Source organism: Haliaeetus albicilla, chromosome 15 (assembly GCF_947461875.1).
Source record: "Haliaeetus albicilla chromosome 15, bHalAlb1.1, whole genome shotgun sequence".
NCBI lineage: Eukaryota > Metazoa > Chordata > Aves > Accipitriformes > Accipitridae > Haliaeetus > Haliaeetus albicilla.
Genome location: NC_091497.1, coordinates 7,348,060 through 7,373,485, shown reverse-complemented (window position 1 = coordinate 7,373,485; position 25,426 = coordinate 7,348,060). Strand labels below are relative to the sequence as shown.

At 42.2% G+C, this 25,426-nt stretch overlaps 1 protein-coding gene across 6 annotated transcripts in view; it reads left to right on the top strand.

Moving 5' to 3' along the window:
• The first annotated feature begins 15,271 nt into the window (after window positions 1-15,271).
• FARP1 (FERM, ARH/RhoGEF and pleckstrin domain protein 1) overlaps window positions 15,272-25,426 on the top strand; it is a 210,400-nt gene continuing 200,245 nt past the window's right edge. For 3 of the 6 annotated variants that reach the window (XM_069802434.1, XM_069802433.1, XM_069802431.1), the window contains exon 1: window positions 15,273-15,575. The gene's annotated coding sequence lies outside the window, so the exon portion shown is untranslated. Of the gene's footprint in view, window positions 15,576-16,457; window positions 16,478-25,426 lie in introns of those variants that run through there. The other 3 variants (XM_069802435.1, XM_069802436.1, XM_069802432.1) reach the window with 2 other exon arrangements.

The window sequence follows — 25,426 nt, the reverse complement described above, 5'->3', positions numbered from 1 at the left end:
TTGACTTTTTAACAAATTTTTCACCTGAGTGTGTAGAATGGAAAATTAATGGCATTCCTTTTATGACAGTAAATTTACATATCACAACTTTAAAATGTTTTTCATGTTCAGATGCAATTGCATTTCATAACTTATAAAATGTAGTCTTTTTTCCAGCTGCAGAAGTGCAACATGATCTAGCAGCCAGCAATATGGTTATGGTAGTCTGTGTCTTGTTTAAAACAATCGTATACTTGATAGCCTAACCTGAACAAATCAAAAACCTTTTCAGGTCGTCTTAGTACTGCAAGAGCAATACGTCATTTACCAGCTAATATAGCAGCAAACATAAGCATAGAGTATCTGATTTCTAACAACGGTGAGTGACCTTTTTGCACTCTGTTACTTTGAAGATGTTAGTGTATGCATTGATCTCTAAAAACTTCAGTTGTTTACGGGAAGTGTTCTTCAGGTCAATCTCAGCAGTCTCTTAAAACATAAAAATCTTTTCAAAGAGGGTGTAAGTTTTCTTCCTTTATAACAAGAAAGGGTAGAACTTTACATGTAATAAATTCCTCTCTTACTAAAGAATAAACTTAGTTTTGCCTTTGAAAATGTGTTGAAAAAAGCCAGTACAGTACAGAATGAAGTGTACCAAAACCAGCCCAGGAGCATTCTATCCAAATATTTGTGACAGAAATTGCCTTAACCATAGGGGTTGTTGACCCTGTAGGTTGTTTAGAGGCAGCTGAAACAGTGTAACGAAATATCTGCTTGGTCCAGTTTCCGCTTTGTGAAATACTGTTGATCTTGTATGAATGCTTGAATTTCGGTAAATGGATCTGGAAAATGAACTGTTAAGGATTAGATACCAGTACTGTGAGAGAACTAGTAAGTCAGGTCAGTTATCTCAAGCACGGGTCCTGACTACAAAATTTGGGCCAGATCATATCCATCATCTTTCTTGTTCATGGGTTTGGGGTTTAAGTATTTTTTATTTTCATTTCTCCTCACATTTAAGTTTTTCCCTGCACCTTGCTTTCTGTACTTTTTCTCAGAGCCTCAGGCTTAGAATTTTTTTTCTTTTCCCTTCTTTGGACTACCACTATGTGGAGAAAATTGTAGGACATCTGGTATTTCCCTGAAACATCATCAACTTTGGCTGTCTGTAATGTAAGAGAGCAGTATTCAAATTGCTCTCCTAATGGTCCAGCTTTTATCGTCCTTCCTTCCTTTCAGTCCGAGTAAAGGAGAACAAATAGAACCAGGAGATGGGGTTGCTCCATGTGCCAGAGCCAGCATAGAACAATTTCGTGCTGTTGCTTCTACCTTTGTTAACGATCATTTTATCAAAGAAAAGGGCACCGAGTGAGTCGGCGTGCCAGCCTGACAGGTAGGTCCGTTCCAGAGAGTACCTGGAGGTCTCCTCTTGCCTGCCCCCACTGAACTTGTCGGGGTTAATCCAAAAGCTTCTGTAGCATTTTCTCAACTCACGCAAGCTTGAAAAACTCTACGCTCCCTTTCCACCTCTTTAAAAGCTGTCTGAATCACTAATCTTAGTTTTTCAGGTTCCTTAACTGATGCTTGCAGTACAGGTTTTTTTAAGCAGTCAACCATTCTTGATCTTCCACAGCACTTAAGTAACTGTTGCCCAAACAAAATATAGTAGAACAGCAGCTTTATTTGCAGCTATCAGAAGGTCACCTTTAGGAAGGAGTTGTAGGAATCTTAACTGTGGTACTGATATGGGAAGGGTCACAGTTTTATTTCAACCATTTTTCCTGAGTGTAACTCCAGTCATGCTTTATCAAAATGCTCAGCCATTGTGTTTGGTAAGAGGTGTACCTAATGTAGCGTAAAGAGCACCGCAAACAATAGCGGTGCTCTGCTTTGGCAGAACAAAGAGGTACCGAATCCACCCTAGACGTCCAGGCAAAAGTGTTCAAAGTTGCACTCGGTAACAACAAGAAACAACTAGAAAACTCCCCACGCTTTGGACACAGTATTTCACTATTGTAGTTTCATGGGCTTATTTAAGCATAATAGTAACTAGCATTTGTGAGCATTGCTTTCAAAAATAGCTCATCTCCTGAAGCTTCGGCGAGTTCCCATCTAAACTCTCATCTGTTCTTATTGTTCTGAAGGTGAAACTACTTGCTTTTTGTTTGCAGCTCTAGGTTGTTCCTGAAAGATATTAATGCAGATAAATGTCTAGGTTCCTTCGCCTGGCTTTGTCTACAAGATCTCCCTGGGAATCCTGTGCAAAAGCTGTGTAAGAAAGTAACTTGTGGACTTTGTGTTTTCAACACGGGGTTTGTGTACTGCTGTGGCATTCTGTCGCTGCTTTTTCTTTGCAGAGACCTTGAAGTAATGCTGAGTGCAAGGGCTGGTATTCCCCGGCATAGAGCAGTTGTTAATATGCCAAATGTTATCTGTTGTTCTCTACACATCTAGATCTTTCAGTCTCATGTACGGAGTACATGCGTGAGAGTAAGATGTGTTGCACAGTTGGAATTTTTGATGAAATAAAGAATTAAGGAAGGTGAATTTCCTAATGACTCTGTGTATGCATGTATATACTGGGTATGCAGCTGCCTCAGGATCTTGAACTGGAGCTTTATTTTTGGTTTAGTGGTATCCGTAGGGGTGCGCACATACACTGAGTCTTCCAAATACGATGAGGGTGGTATTAAAAATAATACAAAAGTCAAGTATTTGCCACTCCATGTTTTTCTCAACTTTGAAGTCTTCTACTGTGCATTTCTGGGGAGTAGCCTTAGCCTTTGCTATTTAATATTTCAGTCCACTCTTATTTTGCTAATTTAGCCAGTTGTACTTACTGTATGGGGCTTGATGGTCTCTTACATTCGAAGAAATACATTTGTTGTTTTCTGAGAAACAGTAGATGGCATCTAAGCTTCTATCTAGTAGAGGTCCTTTCCCTTTTTTGATTATCATGAAGATGTTCATATTGCTTCAAGAGAGAACATCTCTCAGGACAGCTTAACATCTGTTGAGACTTCAGAGGTATGGGCTCAATATTGGATAAAAGTCACAGGGTTCATCTCACCCGGTACTGGATATCTGTAGCAAAATTTGTACGTAAATAATTGTCTGCAGCCTTATTGAGTGAAGGAAAACAGGTGTGTCTAGATGATGATATATTTTGTCATAAGGAAGTGTTTGAGACCAAAGGAGACTACTGTATGATTCGGTGCAGATAGATGAGAAGTTGTTGGTATGTCAGGTGGCTCCTGGGATGGTGTTTATTATTGGCAGTTCAATGGCTCACTGGATAGCCTTAGTAGTTCTATAATGCAACTACTCGGAACCACTTTGATTTCCTAGAATCTATTCTTTTCCTACTCCTAGAATGAACCAATAAGAAAAAAATAGTCCTTTCTGTAAAAGTCAGCCAGCCCCCCTGCTGCCTCCTCATGTCAGCTCTCAAAGAGATTTCACTACCTCCTGAGGTGTTTCACATTGACGGGTAAATTACCCGCTATTTAATCCCCGGTCAAAGGTGTGATTTAGAAAACCCGCTCCTGTTTCTGGAGGGTGTAAACTACCTCCATCAATATCTCTTTTGTCATCAAGTTAGATTTAGCCTCAGACTAACATACTATTAACAGGTGCAATAACAAATTTGTGCCTCTTTGCCACTGCGGAATTAATTTTCCTCTTTCACGGGGAGCCTCATTCAGGAAACATTACCCGCTGCTGTAGCCCTGAAGCCATAAATTTGGTTTGCTCTTAGTTGAGGGAAAGGTTTCTACAGTATCTTCTGATGCTGAAGAGATGTGAGGAATGGAGACCCATTCAGGACATGAGAAAGCTGTGTGTTTCATTATCTTGGACTACAAAACGCTAAGCTCAGTAAAAGTATAGTTATTCCAGTAGAAATCTGGGTTTTCCTCTTGAGTTTTAGAACACTTTTCTGTATTGGAGCATTTGCTTTTCTAAGGCGATGTCTTGTTCATTCACAGCCCGTGAGGCCCAAATGTTTGGTCTCTACATTTGTTAGGAGTTCACGGATGTTGCTCGCAGAATTGACTCTGATCTTTCTAATTACCTGCTAGAGAAGAAAGCCGGTAGCCTCTCAGCCATTCCGAGCCTATTTAGAAAATCAGCCTGGGATGATGTTCTCCGAGTGCTCTGGCAAGGCTGGAGTTAGTGTGAAATTCACCTCCTTGGTTTGGAGACAAGGAACAGCAATTTCTGCTCTGGGGAGACTGTTTCTATAATCTCTGTGAGATCTTTTCCTATCACTCTGGTTCAGACCAGTGATATAATTTTCTCTCTTTTCAAGAAGGTAAGGTAGGACCTAGTATGCTCAAGTCAGTTTTGATTTTTATAATTTTGCTTTCTCGCTCCAGAGGCTGCCCCTGACCTCGCTTCAGGTGCAGGGAATTTTGCAGCTGCTAAACCGTGAAATCAAAATGTCTTTTGAGTTCAGTATTGGTATCACTCTTGGTTTAAGAATAACTTAAGCCAATGTAGCACTAGGTGCACACAAGTATTTGTACTGGAGTTTCACTTACTTAGCAATAGATGCTGAAAATTTAACAGTAAGCAGTGAATGCCTTAAGGTTGGTTGGGTTTTTCTGGAGGATGCGGTGTTGTGTGTTGCTGCTAGCAGAGGAGGTTCAAAGCTCTCCTGAGGCACCAGATGAGCAATACTGGTTGCTGGAATGGAATTTTGGAGTTTTCTTCCAGAAAAGTGGGAAGGATGTGTGTTGGCAGATGCTCCCTAGGGGACCATTACCCAGGGGGAAATAGTGCAGTATTCCCCAGTTAGTGGTGGCTGGCGGGGATTACAAATTTAACTTTAGTCAGCTTTGCTCAGAAGGTTGCTACTTGTCTCTCATTTTGCCAACCCCATTACCACTGCTTGCTGCCTTTTGCAGATGGCCAGTGTCTTTTGAGGGTGGGGAAGGAGGAAAAAAAGAAAACGGATATTTCTTTAACTTACTATTTCTGCATTAAATGTGTGACTGCTTTTTTCCCAAGTAGCAACAAAAAGTTATATTTTAAATATATCTGAAGTACGTTTTTTCATGTAATATGTGCTGTTTAACAAAAAGTTGTTCCTTAATAACTGCACGGTCCTATTGTGCGGTGATAGGATTTGATGTAAATTAATTAAAAGGTTTAATATTCAGTTCATATACTATCTGAAAAACTAATGCTAATCTTCCAACCAAAAAAGCTTGAAATAAAATTCACGTTTTGGATTCAGACTAGTGAAAAATATGATCATAACACAGGATCTTGATTCGGGGAAGCTAACCTTGCCTGAATTACTTGAAGTAAAATTGTGCAACATCACCATTTTAAAATATCTGAGAATAAAATGCCAAGAGACATTTTTACTGCAGAGTTTTGTCCATTTATGAGTTTGTATCCCTGGGAAAAAAACAAACCAACCCCAAAATGACCCCCCACCCTCCCCCAAACTGCTAATTTTTGTCAATAGCATGAAGAAGCATGTGGCTGTAGTGGTTATATTTCACCAGTTCTGTGCTCCAGCTGAAGTTTCTTCTGGCCAGTAGATGGAGACGATACAATTGAGTATTAGAAGGCCATACGCTCATACTGGGGAACTTTGCAACTTCATGGTCTCTATTTTTTGGGGAGGGTGTTTCTTAATAGGACCATCTTATAGGCAGAGTGTTAAACCGTAACTTCTGTTTACTGGAAACCTGTGCACAGAGCAGGTAGTTCGTTTCGAGAAAAAAAGGATATGAAATCTGAGAAGATGGAGTCTTCATTTGCCCTCATTGCTATTAAAATCTTGTCACGTAATATTTATTACCCTTGGGGGAAACAAACAAACAAGCAAACCCACAATGCAAACAAACTACATATAAAATAACCTAGCCCGAACCTCCGAGTTGCTGGAATTGGACTCCTCTCATCACTCTTATGCCTGAGCATAAAACAGAACTGTGAGTAGTTGCCCACTCTAACATCTATTTTCTAAATAAACACTGAATAATGTTTTACAGGTCTTAACATAACCTCAGTAGATAATTTTTATCCTGCCTCTTTTTTCAGCCACCTTGTCTGTAGCATTTGGTTTGCTGGAACCCAAGTCCCTAGAAGCCAGGGAAAAGATGGTCTGGTTTCAGTTGGTACGTTTTGTAGGTCTATATTTATTCGTTGACACAGCTGCCAATGTTTTTCCTTATGAAAAGGACAATGCAAATTCAAACAACTCTAAAAAAATGAACTTCTTGACAACAGATCACCTGGACTTTGTGTCTAAACCATGAGACTTGGACACCTAAATATTTTCTTTTGTCCTTATGCTGAAATACCATCCCTAACTTCAAAAACACAAGCAAGCTTCCCCCAAATCCTAAACTTCTTTGGTACTGCTGTAATTATGGTGGAAGAGAATGATCGCTTTGGTTGCAAAAAGGGCAATGCTGAATGACCTTAGGCTGGTTTTCCTTCTAAGAATACCTCTTCCTTCCCTAAAGAGGGAGTTGAGCAGCAGGTGCTGCAGTTGCCACTGCCAGGGCTGGTCTGTGTAAACATCTGTGCACCTCTGCCTTGACTTTGCATGTGGTCCTGATGCCAGCGCCAGAAAAGGGATATAGCAGAACTGGAAAGGTTGAGGAAGAGGTGAGAAGTTTAAGTATGCAGTGCAGCCATCTGAGGTGAAACTGAAGAGGTTAGGGTTCTTCGGACTGGAAAAAGGTGACAACTCCAAGAGAGTAGGACATATCTACACAGTTGTGAATGTAGGGGAGTAGGTGAATAGGGAACAATTCGCTGTTTCTCAGAACACAGAGCCAAATGCTACCCAAATAAAGTATTAGACAGGATGTTTTAAATCACCAAGAAATATTTTTTCATACACTGCAATTAAAGCACGAAACTATTTCTGATGGATGTGTCTGGAAGTCAAAAAAAGAATTGGGCCAATTATTTACAGGTAGGTGTGTGAATGGTTAATAAGCAAGGTGCTCCTGAGGAAACTACTTGCTCAAGAAGTCCATAAATCGTCGGCTGTCAGAAGTGGGAGGGTAGGCTAGGGAAAGGATCACTCTACATTTGTTCCATTTCTTGTGTTCTTTCCCTCAGGCTCCCTTACTGTATCTCCTGTTAGACACCCAGTTCTCTGATCAGGCTTCACGTGGCCATTTGTACATATCCTTTATTACAGCACTCCTCGCTTTTTCCCTCCCTGGTTTTGCTTATACAGATCAGAATCTCTTCACTGTGTTTGCATGGGGCTTTGCGAGATACAAATAATTCTTCACCCAGGTCATACAGGATCAACTAGAACAGGAATCACTTCGTATAAAACATATCTCAGTGCTAATATTCATGTAGACACTTGCTCTGGGGCCTGAGAAGGAAAAAACGTTTTCTGATGTTGACGCTGTTGAGCGTTACGTGGATTCTAAATAAAAGACAAAGGAGCAATATAGAGTCAAATAAAACCATAATAAAATGTTCTCTCCTTTTTTCTCTGCACCATTTTGAAGGAGCTAATGGATTTTTCATGTATTCAAATGTGGCAAATCTGAAATGCTGAGTGTTAGTAACTTAGGATCAAAGTGCAGTAGAAAGTAAGGCACGCGGTGAGATTCTCTGGCTTTCCCTAGTAGAAGATTAAACCATTTTAATATTCAGGCAGTTTTATGAGAACTGCAGCTCCTTTGTTACTGATCTGCCTCTTTAGGAGGAGAGATTACAGCAGGAAATAGGGATTAAGGTTTCCTCCCCAGTGCCAGAGGGAGATATGGCACAGTACAGATGTGCAATACCCGCTGTTGTCAACAACTCCAGAGAGGCTGTGGAGGGAATAAACTAAACAGGCGGTGGTGAAGCAATTGGAAATAGCAAAGAAAAGAACGCATTTTTGAATTTAAAAGCATGAAAGGATAGGCTGCTATTATAAAGAACTTGTTAAATTTAGTACAGACTGTTATTAAAACTCCTGGTGCTTTAAAACATTTCCTGGGAACTATTCTGGTTAAGCCTGTCCTATTTCAGCAGAGTGAATTCAATCCAGTTATATATTAAGCTCATGTTCATTTTGAAATCTAATATTTAAAAAATAAGATTCTTTTTCTTTTTTTTTTTTGTTCTATTACAAATAGCAAATGATCACTACAGAAAATTAAGATATTTTTAAAGGATAAATGTATCCTAAAGATCATTGATAAACCTGAAATGATTGCTTCCTGTATTTCATTGCCAGAGCAAACAGTGAATCTCACATTTAAAATATTTATAAAGTGGAAAACTACAATAAACTGAAAGACTATGGAACACCATAATGCTGAAGGAAATGCAGACTTACATGACATGCAGACTGCTAACTGAGGAAACAGGAAAAAAATACTAGTAACAACAGGCATAAGGGAATTTTTTTTTCTCTTAAGTAGAGTGGGAAAATTATCTAATTGGAAGCATTGGTAGTGAATTATGAATGATTATATTAGGTGGAAAAAAAGTAGGCATGGGAAAAACTCCTACCACTTTCACCTGTACCCTGCATCTCAGAAAATTAAGAGAGTGTAAACAAAAGCTGTTCCCTGTCCATCTTTCAGCATCAGAACCTAGGAAACGGGACAGCATTCATCACTCACACTTAAAACTCCCAGGCAGAGCCCAAGTTTCTACAGACATAGAACAAGTTAAATAGGATCTTTGACAGTGATAGACCAGCTAGCACATTTGCATGGGGAAGAACATGACCAACAGTTCTGTGTATCATGGTCGGCAAGTTGATGGGAGCTGATGGGAGAAAAAGCGTACACTTGATCTACTTGACCTTTAAGGAAAATTTTCCTTCCTGATTTGAAAGTAGACAACAGCAGAAGGTAGACAACAGCAGAAAGTAGACTATGTCATCGTAGATGATTTTTCTCATCAGTAAAATGGAAACTATGCTTCATATTTTTTCAGTCTAAATTCTACTTCTTAGAGCAGTTATTTTGTTTTCATTCATTGGAATTCTATTTCTGAGACAAATAACTGCAGTGGATAAAAGATAATGAGCAGGAAAATAAATGCTTTTCAAGTCTCTAATCATTTGATTATTTGATTTTATTAAACATAAATTATGCAGATCTTGCTAAGCTTTCTATAGTGAAATATTATTTCTGTAAATTATTTAACACCTTTCACTTTCTGAACAGAAAGTTTCACAGATCCCTTTTGAAGAAGGAATTTCATTAATGATATTAAACCCGGATAGAAAATAGATGTTCTTGTTTCTCTTCATTCTGCTATGTTTCTCATATGGGAAGCAAATAAATTACCACCCTTAGAAGACCTGGCTTCTGGTCTGACATTTAGGGATGGGCTAATTTCAGAGGCAAATAGCAAAATCATATGCTGAATTGATGTTTGCTTTGACAGGTTTTACGGTTGCTCCCTCCAGCCAGATTTAGATGTTCTAAAAATTAAAACACAAGAATATGACAACAGAGAAGACAGTAATTAAGCCACCTGTTTTAACTAGCTGTTGTAAAAATAAAATGTCTACCATCCAGCATGAAGTTAGAAAGGACCCATGGGAGATCCTGAATGCGACAGAGCACTAGATAAGGTTTCCCCCCCCACCGCCTTAAAGTGGAGATTATCCCAGAAGGATTTATTCAGACACGCTGATGTGTTCTAGATGTATTCCCTTGCAGGAGGTCACAGCAAAAATATTGGGGGGGTGGAGAGGAGAGCAAGAAGGTTATTATTTTCATGGGAATCTGTAAGTCTGATAATGCTAAAAGCCGTGTTTCAGGTTCCATATTCTTCTCATTTTCATATTTGCAAGGGGACCCTTTTCAGCTGTGTTTGCTCACAGTGTAAGTTCTGAGGGGCTGCAGAAACGGCATTTTTTCTGTTTTAGAACCATATTTGCTTATATCAGTCCAGGTACTTAAATGGTTGTTCTGCATCATAGTGTTAAATGGTCTCAAAATCATTTAATGAATTTAGTTGCACTGTTCTCCTGGAAACTATTGCCTTTTTTCTTTTTTTAACAGATAAACATTTTCCTCTGTCCAAAATGACAAATGCACTGGAAGAGAATGAGCTATGGTACTGGGAGTTCTACCCTAAACTCTGTATTCTAAGGGCACATTTCTATTTCAAACAACATATTTGGTTTTCTTCTCAAAAGTAGTATTGAAAGATTAACGTGCTTGGTTGGTTGTTTTCTAAAAGCTGCATTCAGATGATGAGCTTTCATTCCTGCCCAACACACTGCATCTTGCACGGCAGGCTCAATGGCACTTGATGAAGGCAGCAGCTCTTTTTTAGTATTATTTTTATTTGTTACTCAACATATCAAATCTTTTCATATCTGCAAATATTTTCTCTTTCCATTATCACTTCTCTCTCCTCACCATGATGGAAGAGGTACATTGTTTCTAGTGGAAATACTGGCATAGAATACATATGGTATTCAGTGTTCTTTTTCCCTTCTTTTGGGAGAAAAGGTGAAAACGGATTGTAGGAGCGGAAAACTATGAATAGCAGAAGGATGTTTGATTTATTTTTTTCTTACAAACCTCTGTATTTTTCCCTGTCTTCTATTTTCTTGAAGGTTCTGATATCTGTAATTTGATAAGTGCTGATTTTATAGATAATTATAATAAATTATTATTAATGTTTTCATTTACATTGCAGTAGTTGACAATTTTGTCCATTAATGAATACTTTGGAATCCTCAGTGTTATTTAAAAAAAATGAGCGTTTTTTTTTCTCCTTGGATTTGCAGAAGGGAAAAAGCAAGCATGAAGCAAGTATAAGCCAATGCAATCTATGTAGTTTTGAGGAGTATAAATTGTTCATGAATTTCACGGGAACTTTTTAGCTCTGAAGCTTCAGGGATGATTCATCTCTTAACTATTGCACTGGTGATCATCTTAGCACAGATATGCAGCTAATGCAACAAATCCATTAATCCCAGAACAAGCAAATACGCTGGGCAATACAAGGCAAATATGATGACATGTAACAGGAGCGATGTTGCATGGCATTAGTACTGAGGTTGGGGAGAGGGTCTTGTTCTAACAGCTTGATACACAAAAGCTCTCTTTATATGAATTCTTAAGGACTTGGGAAACTTTTGCATATACCATTAAAAGGCTCTCTTTTAATTCATGATATTATACACTTTGAGCAGGCAGTAAACAAAATCTGTTAATTAGCTGGGTCTAAGCGCTTAAATGGCTTCTTTTCAATGGTTGAGTATTTCTTTCACATGGAAATCCTGAGGTTTGAGAATGGAAATGGACTCCTTTGCAGGCTGGCTAAATATTTATTTAGTTTTTTTCTTTGTTTTTTCCCTCAAAAGTTAAGACATGGTCTACTGCTAGTATTATACACTACTATGAAAATTGTTAATTACCGTACCACAGCTTCTAGCTGTAGTTTGACATTGCATTCTGATGTAGAAGCAAGAAAGACTTATTAGCTCAACATTAGTAACCTTACCAGAAGAGCTAGTGGTATGATAATCTTAACAACTGATGACTGCAATAATATTTTGAGAAGACATGGATAAAAATGTCTTGCAAACAAAAGCCACTGAAATGGTGGGAAGCATGTATGCTACGAAATGTGTAGTAAAAATAATGGTGAAATGATCCTGAAAGAACTGGATGGATAATTCTGTCATGCTCTTGCACCGAAATTAGCAAAAAACAGATGAGTTAACACAACTTAACAAAGACATGAGAGAGCCTAAAACTGACTAGTCAAATGCTGTAGGTTTGCAAGATTGAGCCCCGAACCACATTTATACAAGAACACACTGATAAATCTAGGACGAAAGTATTTGCTGAAAGGGTCTTTGAAACAAAATTTCAGGCTCCAGGGAAAACATCTGTGGAATGTTTTATGAAAAAGAATTACTAGACAAAAGACATAGCTGAAATACACAGATTTCGATTAGGGCAGCATCTTAGCTTCTCGCCTTAATAAAACACAGAAAAACATTTGAACTCAACACGTATTTTAAAGTAGTTTACAAAAGAGACATGGATTTTCACACCAGAATGACCACCGAAGAATCTAGTCTGATCTTAGCGTAAACCAAAGAACCAAAGAACACCTTCTTGTGTTTTGAGTCCAATAATTTAGTTTGACAAAGCACACAGACAGGCAAATGAGTTACCACGTGGCAGGTGAAAATGTGAATTTGCAGGTACTCTGCCATAACTGCCTGCATGCATGCATACCTTCTAGAAACTCACAACAAATATGAGACAATGTCAATGAAAAAATTACTGCGAATCATCCCAATGTATGAGAGTTGTAAAAAGTGAAGGCTTTCCAGAGATCGTATTTGCGTTCCATCATAGCTGTTGCTATTTCTTTCCTAACAGGGAAAAAGGCAGAAGGTACAGAGAGGCAGTCTCCCAAGACGGCAGAACCCTTTTAACATTTTTCTCCCCTTCCTTTCCCTTGGGTTCTCTCTTACCAGGTAAGGCAGAAATGAATGATCATGCCAGCTCAGTCTTGCTTAATCTGAAATCCAGTTCCAGCTCTTCTCTTCTTTGTCAGTGGATGCAGACAAAGCTTACCTGTTTTCTTTCAGAAACATGAACTAACTAGAACCATTTTTCTCATTTCAGCGACTTTTCAAAAACAAATGTTGTTTCTCTCAAATTCTCCTGTTTATTTGATGTCCCAACAAATTCCACATCTCATTCAACAGGGAAGAAATGTAACCCTATGTAATACAGGAAACTAACAGCAGCGATGAGTGCTTTTCTTGCAATCACATCAGAAGAGTGCAAGTTGCTGCCACGTGTAATTTACAAGAGAGAAATCCATTTTAGAGAAAAAATTGCTGCTTAACAATTGTAGAGAGCATCAACATGGATGGGTGAAAGATGACTTTATGACCGACTAGATAAACATCAAGAGACAGTAAAGAAGTCTTTTTAGATGTCAGTCCCTAGTTGTCCTTGATACCTCCAGGAGATTCAAGAATCAAAGTGTTAACTAAATAAACACATGCAGGCTTGTCTGTGGCTCCTGGAGAAACGACCAACATATACTGCCTTTGATGCTTCAGTAAGTATACCATTCAAGACAGTACTCCACTGTTGCTTTTCGGAGCTCAGTAATAAATGATCAGTAGATGCAGGGCAACCTGTTACGTCTGTTCAGTACTGAAAAATGTTTCAAGGTCACTCAAACTTGGAAGGCATTGAAGATGACCTCACTCCTTTGATGTGGATTACAACAACTCTTTTGTTAGGTGTGAATGAGGCATTAGTGATCTGGAAGTGTACATAAAAAGCACCAGGAAATTCTAAATGCTACGATTGACCCTTGCAGTGCTGCTCTCACCCTAACTGCACCTTAAGTAAGAGTTAAAGCTGCTGACAAAATAAGTATTTGGAAAAAGGCGATCTTTATTATGTCAATGTTTTTAACCACAGTTCATATGGTCAGGCAGTTGGACTAGATGGTCGTTGCAGGTTCCTTTCAACTGAAATACTCTATTCTAATTCTCTATTGTCAGAATGAGAACGTAATCTTTCTTCTTGATCTTCTATGGACAGACCACGCATTTTGTGTGGAAAAAGTCTGGTGGAAAATAACAATAATTACTATCTTATCAAGCATTGACAGCTAAAGGCAGTTTCCAGCCTTTCAGTCGGTAACGTATGTACTTCAGTTAAGGTTTCAGGGCTGACCAAAGCAATGAAGTTCTCTTGATCTCACAAGGTTGGTTGGCATGTGCATTGAGGTATTTGTAGTGAGGTGTTTGTGCATAGAGGCATTGCTGTTGACAGCAGAGGAATTTGTCTTTTGGGGATCAAGCAAGGCTAAGGCTTAGATGAAAAATATATTTATAGCATTCACATATCATTTCTCTTTCCTCCAGTGATTAAAAACTAGGGATAGTAGTTGGGCTCCTCAAATGGTCTTTCAATGCTAGGTGCTAAGAAGGGTTACTCTATAAATACACATCTCGTTACTCCTGGGTGACCTCCTGCGTCACTGAGAGAACTTCAAAGACTTGAAATGTCTCCCCTGCATCACTCATTTGTGTGCACCACCCTGTCTCCTTCCTGAAAAAACATTGGGTAAAAGGCTGGAAAAGGCTCAAAGAGATGCATACCCTAACACTTAAGTTATGCAAATGGGATAGTGGTGTTTCAAGAGCTGCTGTATGCCAACAACTATGCTGGTCCTAGGCGTGATGGCCTTTTTGCTATAGCTCCGAATCTTCTCTGAGGGAACGAATGTACAGGGTCTCTGGAAAAGGCATGCCCCCAGCCCCAGCCCTTGCCTGGTGGTCTGTTTTCTAGTCACACACCAGAGCGGAGACTGTTTTGAGAGACAGCCCTTGAAGCCCAGATTGCCACTACTTGTTAAATTTTACAGTGCTGTGATCTGTGGTTGTCCAAGTAGTAACCATAAACGTGAACAGACCACCCATACCCCTAGTCCTCCGGCTTCTCTGGCGCCTCAGGCAAGCCCTTGGGAGGGAGCGTGGAGGGATACCGCTTGGTAAATCAAGCATCGATGCGCTCCCCGTTGATTCCTGAGGCCTCCTGCTAAAGCAGAAAAGCTGGGTTATTAATGGGTTTGCGCAGACCCCCTGAAGCCGTGTCCTGGCTCCTCCTCAGGGAGCCACCCTGTTTAACAGCCTCTCAGCCCCCGGGGCACCGAACCGACTCCCTCCCCAAGGGAGACCCCGCGGGTCACCCGTTCCCCCCTCAGGGCACCTACGTCGGACGGTCCCCAAAATCCACAGAAAGGGGACAACGACCGCCCAGGGCCTCTGCTTCCCCCCGCCTCCTTGCCCCAGGGCAGCAGCTGAAGGCGGGAAAGCCAGGCCCCGCCATCCGCTGCCCCCTCAGCTGCGGGGCTGCAGCCTGCTTTAACCTTTCCCTCACGCCGCCGGCCACCTGGGCGGGCGCTGCTCGCCCCTTCTGGTGCCCGGGAGGAGGAGGAGGAGGAGGACGGTATCGGGAAGCCCCCCCAGCGCCGCAGGGCAGCGGTCGCTGCTTCTTCTCCCCCGACGGGCTGCTGTCGTACCTGCAGCCGGGCGGCACCGCCGAGGCGGGGAAGACCCGTTCCCTCCGCCGCCGAAGCAGCGCTGAGCCGAGCGGCCATGGCGAACCGCCGCCGCCTGTGAACGCTGGAGGGGGCTCTCGGCCGCCTCCTCCCGCCGGCGGCTCCCCCTCCGGGAGGGGGCAGGGTTAGGGGAGGTGCAGCCGCGGCAGCGCGGCGTCCAGTTCCCGCTCCCCCGGTCTGCAGGCGGCAGCAGGACCACTCCCCCCCCTCGCTCTTCCCCTCCCCGTTCCCCCCTCCTCCGTCGCCGCCTGCCCCCTTTCTCCTCAGCGCCCAGCCCGGTGGGTTCCCCCCGCTGCAAAGCCGGACATGGCGACCCTGCTCCTGCGAGCCCCCCGCTGTCCTCCTCCTCCTCCTCCTCCTCCTCCCGCCGCCACCACCACCACCACTCCTGCCGCCGCCTTCTCCTTCTCCTCCCCGCGGAGCTTTTAATGGCTCGGACCTCCGGCGGCCAAGCGCGACTGTCCCTGCAACCAGCCGCAACGAGGAGAGCCCGCGGGAGCCCCCCGCAGCCCCAGCCCCGCTGAACGGTAAGGGCGGCACGCCGAACAATGGGGCCGGGCGGGAGCGGGAGCGGCTCGGGCGACCGCCCCGGCCGGGCATCCGCGGCGAGGGCTGCGGGGCAGGCGGCGGGACCCGCCCGCGGGGCGGCGAGGGGCGTGAGGGAAGCCGGCGGCCGGGACCGACGCCCGCGTCGCTCCCCCCCCACCACCCACCCTCCTCCCCGGGCGGTGACAGCCGCGGGGCCGCGCTGCCCGGGTCCGCTTAATCCCGTTACCGAGGGTAATCCGCGGGGGGAGGCACCGCGCTCCAGCGGCGCCCAGGCCGCCTTCCCTCCCCCGCTTCCCTCAGGCCACCGCGGCCGGGCGCAGTCCGGGCGGCCGCTCCACTTGGTGCCTTTTGTTTCGCCCCCTCCCCGGGCTGGGACCCGGACCCGGACCCGAAGGCGGGGTGTCCTCCCCGGCGGGACTCGCCGGGCGTCCCTGCGGCGGGGCGGGAGCCCTGAGGGGGACGCTGGGCGACGGGGGGAGTTGGAGGGACGGACGTCCCCGTTGGAAAGGTTTAGCCCGGGCAGGCAGCCGGCGGGGAGGTGCCGCTCCGGGGCGGGTGGTGAGGGGGGGAACGACACGGACGTGCGAGGGCAGCGCTCCTCCTTCCCCGCCTCGGCCCCAGGGAGGCTCGGGGAGGACGGGACGGCCCAGCCCGGCAGGCGGTGGTGGTGGTGGTGGGCTCGGGCTCCCCGCTCACCCCCCGGCCCAGCGCCGGCTTCCCTGAGGGGCTGTGAGGGTGGCAGCCCGGTGGTCCCTCCGCCTTCACGCCCCAGGGGTGCGGCGGGGTGGCTCCGGCCTGGTTTTCCCTCGACGCCTCTGCCATCGCCTCGCCCGAGCTGGAAACTTCGCCGCTTTCAAAACTGAGTGTTTCCCGCTCTTCGGTATGGTCGGCTTCGAGCGGGAGTGAAACGCTGGGGAAAGTTTTGAGCAAATGGAAGTTTATTTTCAGAGTGGGAGCTCATGTGTAGTAGGCCTTATCTTTTGTGATTCGGCCACTTTTTTTTTTTTTTTTTTTAAGCAGACACAAACTCTGTGGAGCTTTTTTTAAAGTTGCCAGTTTTGCTTGATTGCTGGCAAGAAATAAATGAAACGTGTAGCGTATCTTTTTCGGTCACAGCCTTCTTACCAGGGTTTCCTTCAAAGAGATTTGTCCCTGGAGGGTGGAAAGATGATTGCTCTAAAGGAACAGTATCGCTCAGCTGTTTTATTATTTGTATCTCTCAGATACTTTGACTCTTGCTCCTTGTATTGCTTCCAGTATGTGTTTACAGCAAGCAGCTGATGTTGGAATCAAGCCAACAAAAGCAAAATTCTGAAGGAGTCCAGTTAAGAAAAGCCCCAAACTTTCCCTTGAACTAAGATATCCCCTTCCCCTACTTACGGATGTTTATGCGAGAACTGCACTATCTAGCTAATTAGCGGGTCTGAGCCTTTTTAGAAATGGTCCCGCGTACCAAGAAAGTAGAAAATCCTCTTAGCTATGCCTCACATGTCCGACCTGATGGGGTCTCGAAACTCTGTGCTGGGAGCTGTGCGTGCTGTGCCTGCCATGTTGCATCCTGGGGCTTGTAGTTACCTTGACATGCACCTCGCTGGTAAGCTCGGTGTGTGTAAGGACCAGGCTGCTACCGAGGCCAGGTGAGAGTTTGCCTTCCCTCTTTGCCCTGGCTTTCCCTGGTGTCAGAAGTGTCCAGTCCAGTGCTGAGCAAAGTGTCGCAACTCTGTGGCTTGGGGATCCCCCTTAATGTTTTTGCTTTATAATCCAGAGCTTCGTTGTCTTAGGTATGGTTTTGTTCTAGGATTGGGTAGAGTCTCTTTTCTTTCCTTTGCGGACAGCAAAGATGAGGGGTTATATGTAGTACACTGAATTACGATAGCTATTTCTGAAAGCTCAGACATGCTGTATCAGCCCAAACACACTGTAAATTCTTTTATCCCCACAGACCTTAAGTTCAAGTGTACCTGTGGAAGGGAACATCGGTAGTAGGGCCAACTGTTGTCATCAGGGGAAGGGGCTAGAAAGCTGTATTTCTCCGCTTGTTTTTTGCAGTATCTTGTGTATAGCCAATTAAATTGTGGGCTTTTTTCTTCTGCAGTCTGTTTTCTTGAACAAACTGAATAAACTAGGAAAGTGGCAGGATGTTTAACAGACAGTAACATGGCACTTCAAAATGTCAAAAGTTGGTAAGAGATTGAATGCGTAATACCAAAGCCTGACGTTTATTTAATGGCTGGACTTCAAATTGGAAATTTTTTTTTTCTCCCTCCCTCCCCCCCCCCCCCAGGTTGACACAGTTCATTAGTCATTTTGTAATCAATATCTTAAAGCGTGCTACTTGTAACCAAAATTTTGAAAGAAAATTGTGGATGATAAATGACCAAAGGGGAAACATCACTCAAATGTGATGGTTTGAAAAAGAAAAGAGAAAGACTTGCTTTAGGAGATGTATTTCAGCATTAAAATTCAGATGGAGAATTCTGAATTTATAGAGCTATTCAGTAAATTTTCCCTGCTGATTTTAGATTAATTTGACATAGGGGAAAAAATCCAAACTTCCACTTAAGAAATTCATATATGATGAAAATTAGCAGCTCTTTTAAAAAAAATATAAAAATTCTTGACACTGATGAATATGAGGCTGCCAGTGCTGGCAGCTTTTTGGATTATGTATGCTTCGTGATGGAGCTATGCAAAAGAAATGCTTCTCTGGTTTGAAATATCTTTGCATTAAGTCTTTGGCTTGCTCTTGGGCACGGATTTCTGAAAGGGACTGACTGGTGCAGTGACTCCCAAACTGGGATCTGTGAGGGCATGAAGCTGGGGAAGATAGTCCATGGGACCATATTGTTTTCACAGTGTTGGCAGTGACAAGTTGGCTGGTGGGCAGAGTAATTTCAGGGCTGCCAGTGGGCTAAAGAATCACGTGCATGTCGCCGGCTGAGTGTGTCCCCTCAGGTTTTGCAGGGTGGAAAACTGTGCAGAGAATGATGTTATGTCTTCTCTGGCTGTTAATGGTTGTCCGTCCCTCTTTCCCGAGACTGGAATTTGAAGTGCAGGTCAGTGCTCTGACCTCATCCTCCCCTTTGCTTCGCTTGCGGGAATGCAGATCTGCGTCTTGCTGACTGCAGTGGAGATCTGGATCCAGAACTTTGGTGGAGTTGACTCATCTTTTCAAACTTACATTTGTAATTAAGAAGTATTTTTTGCAGCTGTAGGATTGGGTTGCAAAACCTGATTATATACATAAATGAAGTTCTAGTGGGTGTTTTCTGCAGTTAAACCTCTGCATTATTAATCTTGGTTACATTCTAGTGCAGAATCAATGTATTTGCATTATAGTTTTCCTACTGTGCTTTGATGTTAGTGATAGGGACTAAACTTACTGGTTTTGGTTTCTGGTTTGTTTTTTCATGGTGCCTGTCTATGCCAGTGTCCTTATTTTATATTGTCTTTTTTTAGAAGAGCATGATAAATATGCTGTTTATTGAATTTGGGTCCACCAACTTGTCCTGCTTTTTCTGTTTCTTCTTTTAGAAATTGGCATATTTATCTTAAAAGGGCCTTTCCAGACTTAATTTCATGACTTTGAAAGGTTGCAGTTTGTGTATTTTCTCTTTCTTTTTTTTTTTTTTTCGTGTACTGTTCTGACTGGTAGGTGCTGAGTAGATGGTGAAGTTTATAGTTTACAGATGGACTGCTGAATTAGGGAGAGTAAAGGGGCAACTTGCTTTTCTGGTTGTAAAGGCAGAGAAGACTGATTAGAGGGGTATAAAAGGTCATCTTGCTCAGTCAGCTTTGAATTTGTGCAAAATGTCAGTAAATTTGGCCTGCAGAAATGTAGACGAATCAGACAATTAGGTCAGTCTTTATCAGATGTGGGCACTATCTTGTTTGTAATCAATTGCAGCATGATGAGCTTTTTAGCCTTCTCTATAATGAAGTAGACTTGATTAAATATTAGGAGAAATGAAAATATGATATGCCTTTTGGGGGATTTGAGAAATGGGGTATGCAACTATTTTTTTTTTTTTTTGGTCTGGAAATATAAGTGGTGGAAATTATTTTTAATGTTTTGTTGTCAAAAAAGTCTTCAAGAAAAAAAGAATGGTGGCTCTGTTAGTTGGTACTCAAATAAAATGAAGCTTTGTTGGTGAAGTTCATGGAGGTGCTACAGTTCTGTTTTCTGTTGATCTCGGAGGGAACTGTTATTTTCGTAATGTGCTCTTGAATGTTACACAGTAAAGTCTGTACACTAAAATTGGTTTTTGTGTCACTGTATAAAATGGAGGAAAGAACTTTCTCAAGCCATGAAATCTGGATACTGAGGTTTGCAGTAGAAGATTTCTGTACAATACGTGTTTGTTACTAGGCATGAGGAATACTTGGCGGGGTTGGGTGGTATTTTAGTATAAGGCAGGGATGGTGTTTCCAGACTGTGTTTTCTTTCCCAGCTTATAAATCGGGTGTAGTGGTAAAGCCCACTGAAAGGTGGGAGATGGTGTCTCTGAGATAGTGTTGCTGATTCCCTTACTGGTGATGCCTTGCATATGCAGCACTCTGCTGCTTGCCATTAAAATCAGTTTTTTTGCTACCTTGACATCAGTGCTGCACGTCCCATGGTACCAGATTTCTCAAATGAGTAGTAATGTTAACAATGATTTCCATCCCAGTTTCCTTCCAAATATGCTGACTCGGGGTGGGGTGGGGGGGCGGCGGCAAGTAATGGTTTGGACCTTGCAGGGTGACTGAATTTGCCATAATGAAAGCACATCAAGGGACTATTACACACCAATTTGATGCGTGGTTCTACAGTCTTGTAAGGCTCTTTAAATTGCCGTTTCAAGCTCTCTCCCTCATTGGCTATGTTAACACAGAAGTGAAGAGGGTAAGTTTTGTAACCAAAGGGGACCTTCCCCTCTTCCACCAAGGTTTAGGTCTCCCCAAAGCATCTGTTTCTATAATACACAAGGTATTTAGGTGTGTAATACACAAAGTATTATAGAGATTCTGCAGCTGGAGACGTGTCACATGGACAGCTCTGACTTTCTGAACAGAGAGATTAGTAGCAAGCCACCCCTGCTTGAAACAACTGCATTTGAGTGCAGGCACTATGCTCTGTACGCCTAGAAAAAATGGGATCGCTGCCTGTGGGACAAACTGCTCGAGTACCTGGATTGTCTTGTACAAAACACTGCTAGGGAAGAGCACACATTTTTATAGGTCAAAAAATGACTTAGTGGTAAACTGGAAAACCTAGCAGTAATAGGAGAAAGTTGGTGTTGTTGGGTGCTTCCTTCTCCAGTCTGGGGCTGCTGCTTCTTGCTGGCCACTGTCAGCCTTTCTGTGTCTTTCACTCCTGATTACTGCAGGACCAGTTGTTTGATCGCTGGCCACTAATAATACTGACGACTGTGTCTCCTTAATCAAAGACTCTTATTTTCAGTCACCTGCACCACAGGCACAGGTCAAGAAGACATTTGTCAATTTATTCAAATAGCAAATGTGGCACAAAGGGTCTAGCTGCTCAGTAACCTGTGTGTGTTTATTTGGCTCTTTGTGCTCTGCATCGTGCATTTTTCTGTTGGTTAAGTTCTTTCAAATAAATTTTTTTCTGTGCCTGGATTAAGCACTTGAGCTGCTGACATTGTGTGTTCATTTCTTCCATCTCTGAGTGTTGTTTTTGGACATGTCCCAGGCTTCCGTCTCCCCACTGAACAATACCAAAGGTGTTCCATGGGGACCTTTGCTAGCCCAGCAATGGAGCACTGGCAGGCTGCTCATTAGTCTTTTATGTCTCTCCTTATCAGTTTTACTGTGGAACACCCTATCGCTTCGGTTGCATATGTTAGAATAATTAGGCTTCCTGTTCGACAGGTTTGTATAGCATTGATTTTGGCCTGAAAGTTCAGGGGAGGGGAAGGCTGCTATTAAATTATATGAAATGGTAAGTATGTCTTTTCCATTACGAGGTGGGTTTAAAACATAGGCTTGCACAAAGAGAGGCAGGAATGCCGAGCAAACTTTCATGTTATTTACATAGGAGGTGTTTTCCTTGCATTAGTAAATAAGTGAAAATAAATCTTGAAAATAAACCTCTTTTAAGAGGAAAAGAGGATGTGGTGATATCGCTATTCAGTTGGAATGGGGCTTCCCATCATTCAGAGGCTCTGGGAACACAGCAGGTATCAGACAGACTTGGAGCATTTCCCTGGCCACCCTGGTCTTCCCACAATTATGGGAAGGGAGGATGGGGTGTCTTTTGGGGGTTGAGGATTTTTTTCTGTTCATCTTTCTCATTTCTTGAATTATCCTGGAGTTTGCTGCTGCTTACAGCTTACCATCAAAGTGAAGTGAATTTGATTTGGTTTTGTTTTGTTAATTCTCTGCAGTCTTATCATTGCAATAACAGTGATTACAACTGAGAAGGCTCTGGCTGGCTCTTGCTGTGATGTATAATACTAGTGTCTTTTTCAGATTAAGGAAAAGTATGATTTGTTTAGTTTGTCCTGCCTGAAGTTATTTTCTCAAACGTCAAGGCTAAAAAGAAAGGTAAAGCTCTTGTAAAAGTAAGAATCTGCAGAAGTTGTGTTTTCTCTCAGGAGTTTCCTATTTTCCAGGGAGCATTTATTATTCAGGCTCTTTATGATATGAAAAATATAAAGGGAGAATGGGGAGGGGGGGGATTCAGTTGCCGTACATTTTAGAGAATTAAGAGTGTATATAACTTTATGTAGCAAGTAGTCTCAATGCATTATGGTAGTTAAACCTATTTTGTGCAAATCTGTAAGATTAGCCTCTTTGGAGGTAATTTGCAGTCTTTTTATTTGAAGACCTCTGCTCCTATCTTATCTTTGTGGAAATTCCTCTTGAAAATCTGTGTTTTGCATTGTGTTTGTAAGACCTGAAACCATTAATGTTTACCTTAAAATATTAAACATTCAATAGTTTTGTTGCTTTTTAAACAGAGGCATCAGTATGTGCATGTAGGAAGATCAACTGTATGGTTGTGCTGTTCTAACCCGTGTTGTTCATTAGCCATTTTTTACAGCTTAGCTGAATTAAATAGTGTAATGTGGAAAGTAAAATTGTTTAATGTTTTGGTGCAGAGCGCCATTTTTTTCTCCTTGTGTCCTTTGAAATGTTGAGCATAATTTTCACTACTATGAAAAAAAAAATACTAGAAACCACGAAAAGAAATATAAAACAAGCAAAAAGGAAAAGATACCTAGAATGTACAGTCAATAAATATGAAACCTGAAGCTAGCAGAAGATATCCTCAAAGTGCCTCAATAGTAAATAAATAAATAAGACAAAGCAGATGGTGTGATAGTATTGCAGTGGAAAGAAGGGCAAGTGACTCTGCCATTTGAATATAAAAAAGGTTTTAAAAGGCATTTAATTAAGTGCTGCTCACAGATCTGCATTTACTAATAATATTTGAATTTTGAGATAAGTCACAAGTGACAAAATTCCAGGGATATAGGATCTGTTTGACTAAAACATGAGAGTTGGAAGTGAACCTCTGAGAGAAGATTTTCTAAACAGACCTGTAGGAGAGAAGTTGCTAATGGTAACTTTATGGGGCAGGTTTTTCCACCTCATTTTTTTTTTCATATTATCTACAATTAAGACTTGAATGGTAATGCTGCCTCTCTGTTTCTGACTATTCTCTGTCTATACTTCTGTAAACTGTTAGGCAACTTCAGCCATGTTAGACAAACAATGAAGCTTAATTAAAAAATAAGTGCTAGATAGAGGAGAGACTCAAATCACTGCAGCTGTTGCTGGAGGTCATCTGCGTTGCCTGTCAGCTGCCCGATCAGCACATGTGTTGGCTGGGCAGTCACATAGGTACTGCTCAAAGCAAATGCAGCCTCATGCTATCTCATTAGCAGTGAGTAAATGGGATAGTGTTGGGAAGGCTGGCAGGACAGGAGGTGTGTGGTGGAGTGAGCCGTGCAGCAGCTGGCTTTTTGTCATGTGGGGGCTGAGGGAAGAGTATTAGTTGGGTGGAAACCAATTTTTATTAGCTCTGTTGGTCACCAGGCGTGAGCACGTTGACATAGTGGCTCATAGTGGGGAGGAAACAAACCTAGTCCTAATGAAGCCTGTCCAGAAAGTGAAATCTGTATCAAAAACCTTGGCCGCGTTGACACCAAGCACAGTTTCCCACAGTTATCTGGAAATGCTTCCCCTAGCCATGAAGCAGTGTGCCTTTATCCAGTGGAGTACCAAAGCGATGGTGCAAGAGCAGGATATCTGTGTGAAGTTTACCTCCAGTTGCCCAGCTTTTAAAGTGCAAATCAAGGACTAGTTCAAATTCTGAACCAGGAAATTTTCAGTTAGGCAATACCTTGAATATGAGCATTTCTTCCTTAATTTTGTGTACAGTGACTGCACTCTAAGGCACCAGAGAAATCATTGGAGCAGTTTCTATTTGTAATAACGCTTCAAGGATCACTTGAAGCAATGGATGAGCAAATGACGCTTGATGGTAGCTCTCTGCTTGAGAAAATCCAACACAGGGAAGCCATTCCTGTCCTCCTGAATGAAGAGATAGTGCATGATGCAGGAGAGCTAGGGACTAATTGTGGCATGCTACCAGTGCATGACTGAAAAATTGAATCACCGTTGTGGTGGAGTAGCGTGTGTGTATGTGTGTACATACCATGAGAAGATGGAGTTCAGAAACATTTTATTTTTCTGGAACCAAGTTGTCGACTTTTCATTTTCCTCTGATTTAAAAAAACAAAGAAAGCCAACAGTCTATATATTCAAGAAAATTCAGACATGTATGTGAAAGCCTTAAAACAACGCAGTATTGTTCTTAATCAAGTATTTGCTAGGGTTGCTTTGGCACCCTTAGATCTGTTGGTAAAATTTCTTTGCATGGTAGATAAAACTACCAAAAACTACCAAATTTTCCTTCAAAGTTGCTTACCTTAAAATTGAGAGTAATGTTTGAAAATACATATTTTATGTTGTTGTTTAAAATATTTAAAGCAGAAAATAGGTGATGTGATGAGAACAGCTAATACACAGACAAGGAATACCCTAATTGAAGCTGAAGTTGTTAGCTATAGAAATGGTGAGCTGTTTGAGTGTGTACCACAATAAATGAATGTAAGTAACAGAACTACAGTGTCATGTAAAGAAAATAACAGGGAGAGCTAGGTATGCCCCTTCATCTTTGGATTCGGATTCTCTGCAAAATCAGTGTGATATGAGGATATTTATAGCTGCAAGATTAGATTATGTCTATCTTTCAGGAAAGCTCAAAGAATTTTCATTTTAGTGTAAACATAATTCAATAGAAAAAATCCTGAAAAAGAGTCTATATTCTACTTTTCTGCCTGCTTTTGTCAAAACAAAAATGCCCCCTCCAACCTGAACAAAGTTCTTTCCGCTTAAAAGCACCCCGAGGTTGGAACTGAAGCCTGGATGTGTGCTGTGAAGGGAAAATGGTAGCTCTACATCTAAAAAATGTCTACAGAAAAATGTAAAATGCTACTAGAAGTTTTAAAGCCTCCTATCTGTGGCAGTTCCGGGCAAGCCTCAGAGCAGAATGAATTTCAGAGAATGGTCATCTGAAAACGGTCCCAGCTTGGCAAGGAAAATGTGATTTGGAGACATGGAAGAGAAAATTAATCAGAATAATAGGTCTGGCCCTTGCAAGCAGATTGAGCCTAATGAAATTAATATCTGAAAATTAATTATAAAACCAACCTGATAATATATAACAGGACCTAAGAGGATGTTTTAAAATCTGCAAGTATCTCCAGGATTTTTCTGCAGAAGAGTTCCCAGGAGTGGAAGAAGAATGTCTGCT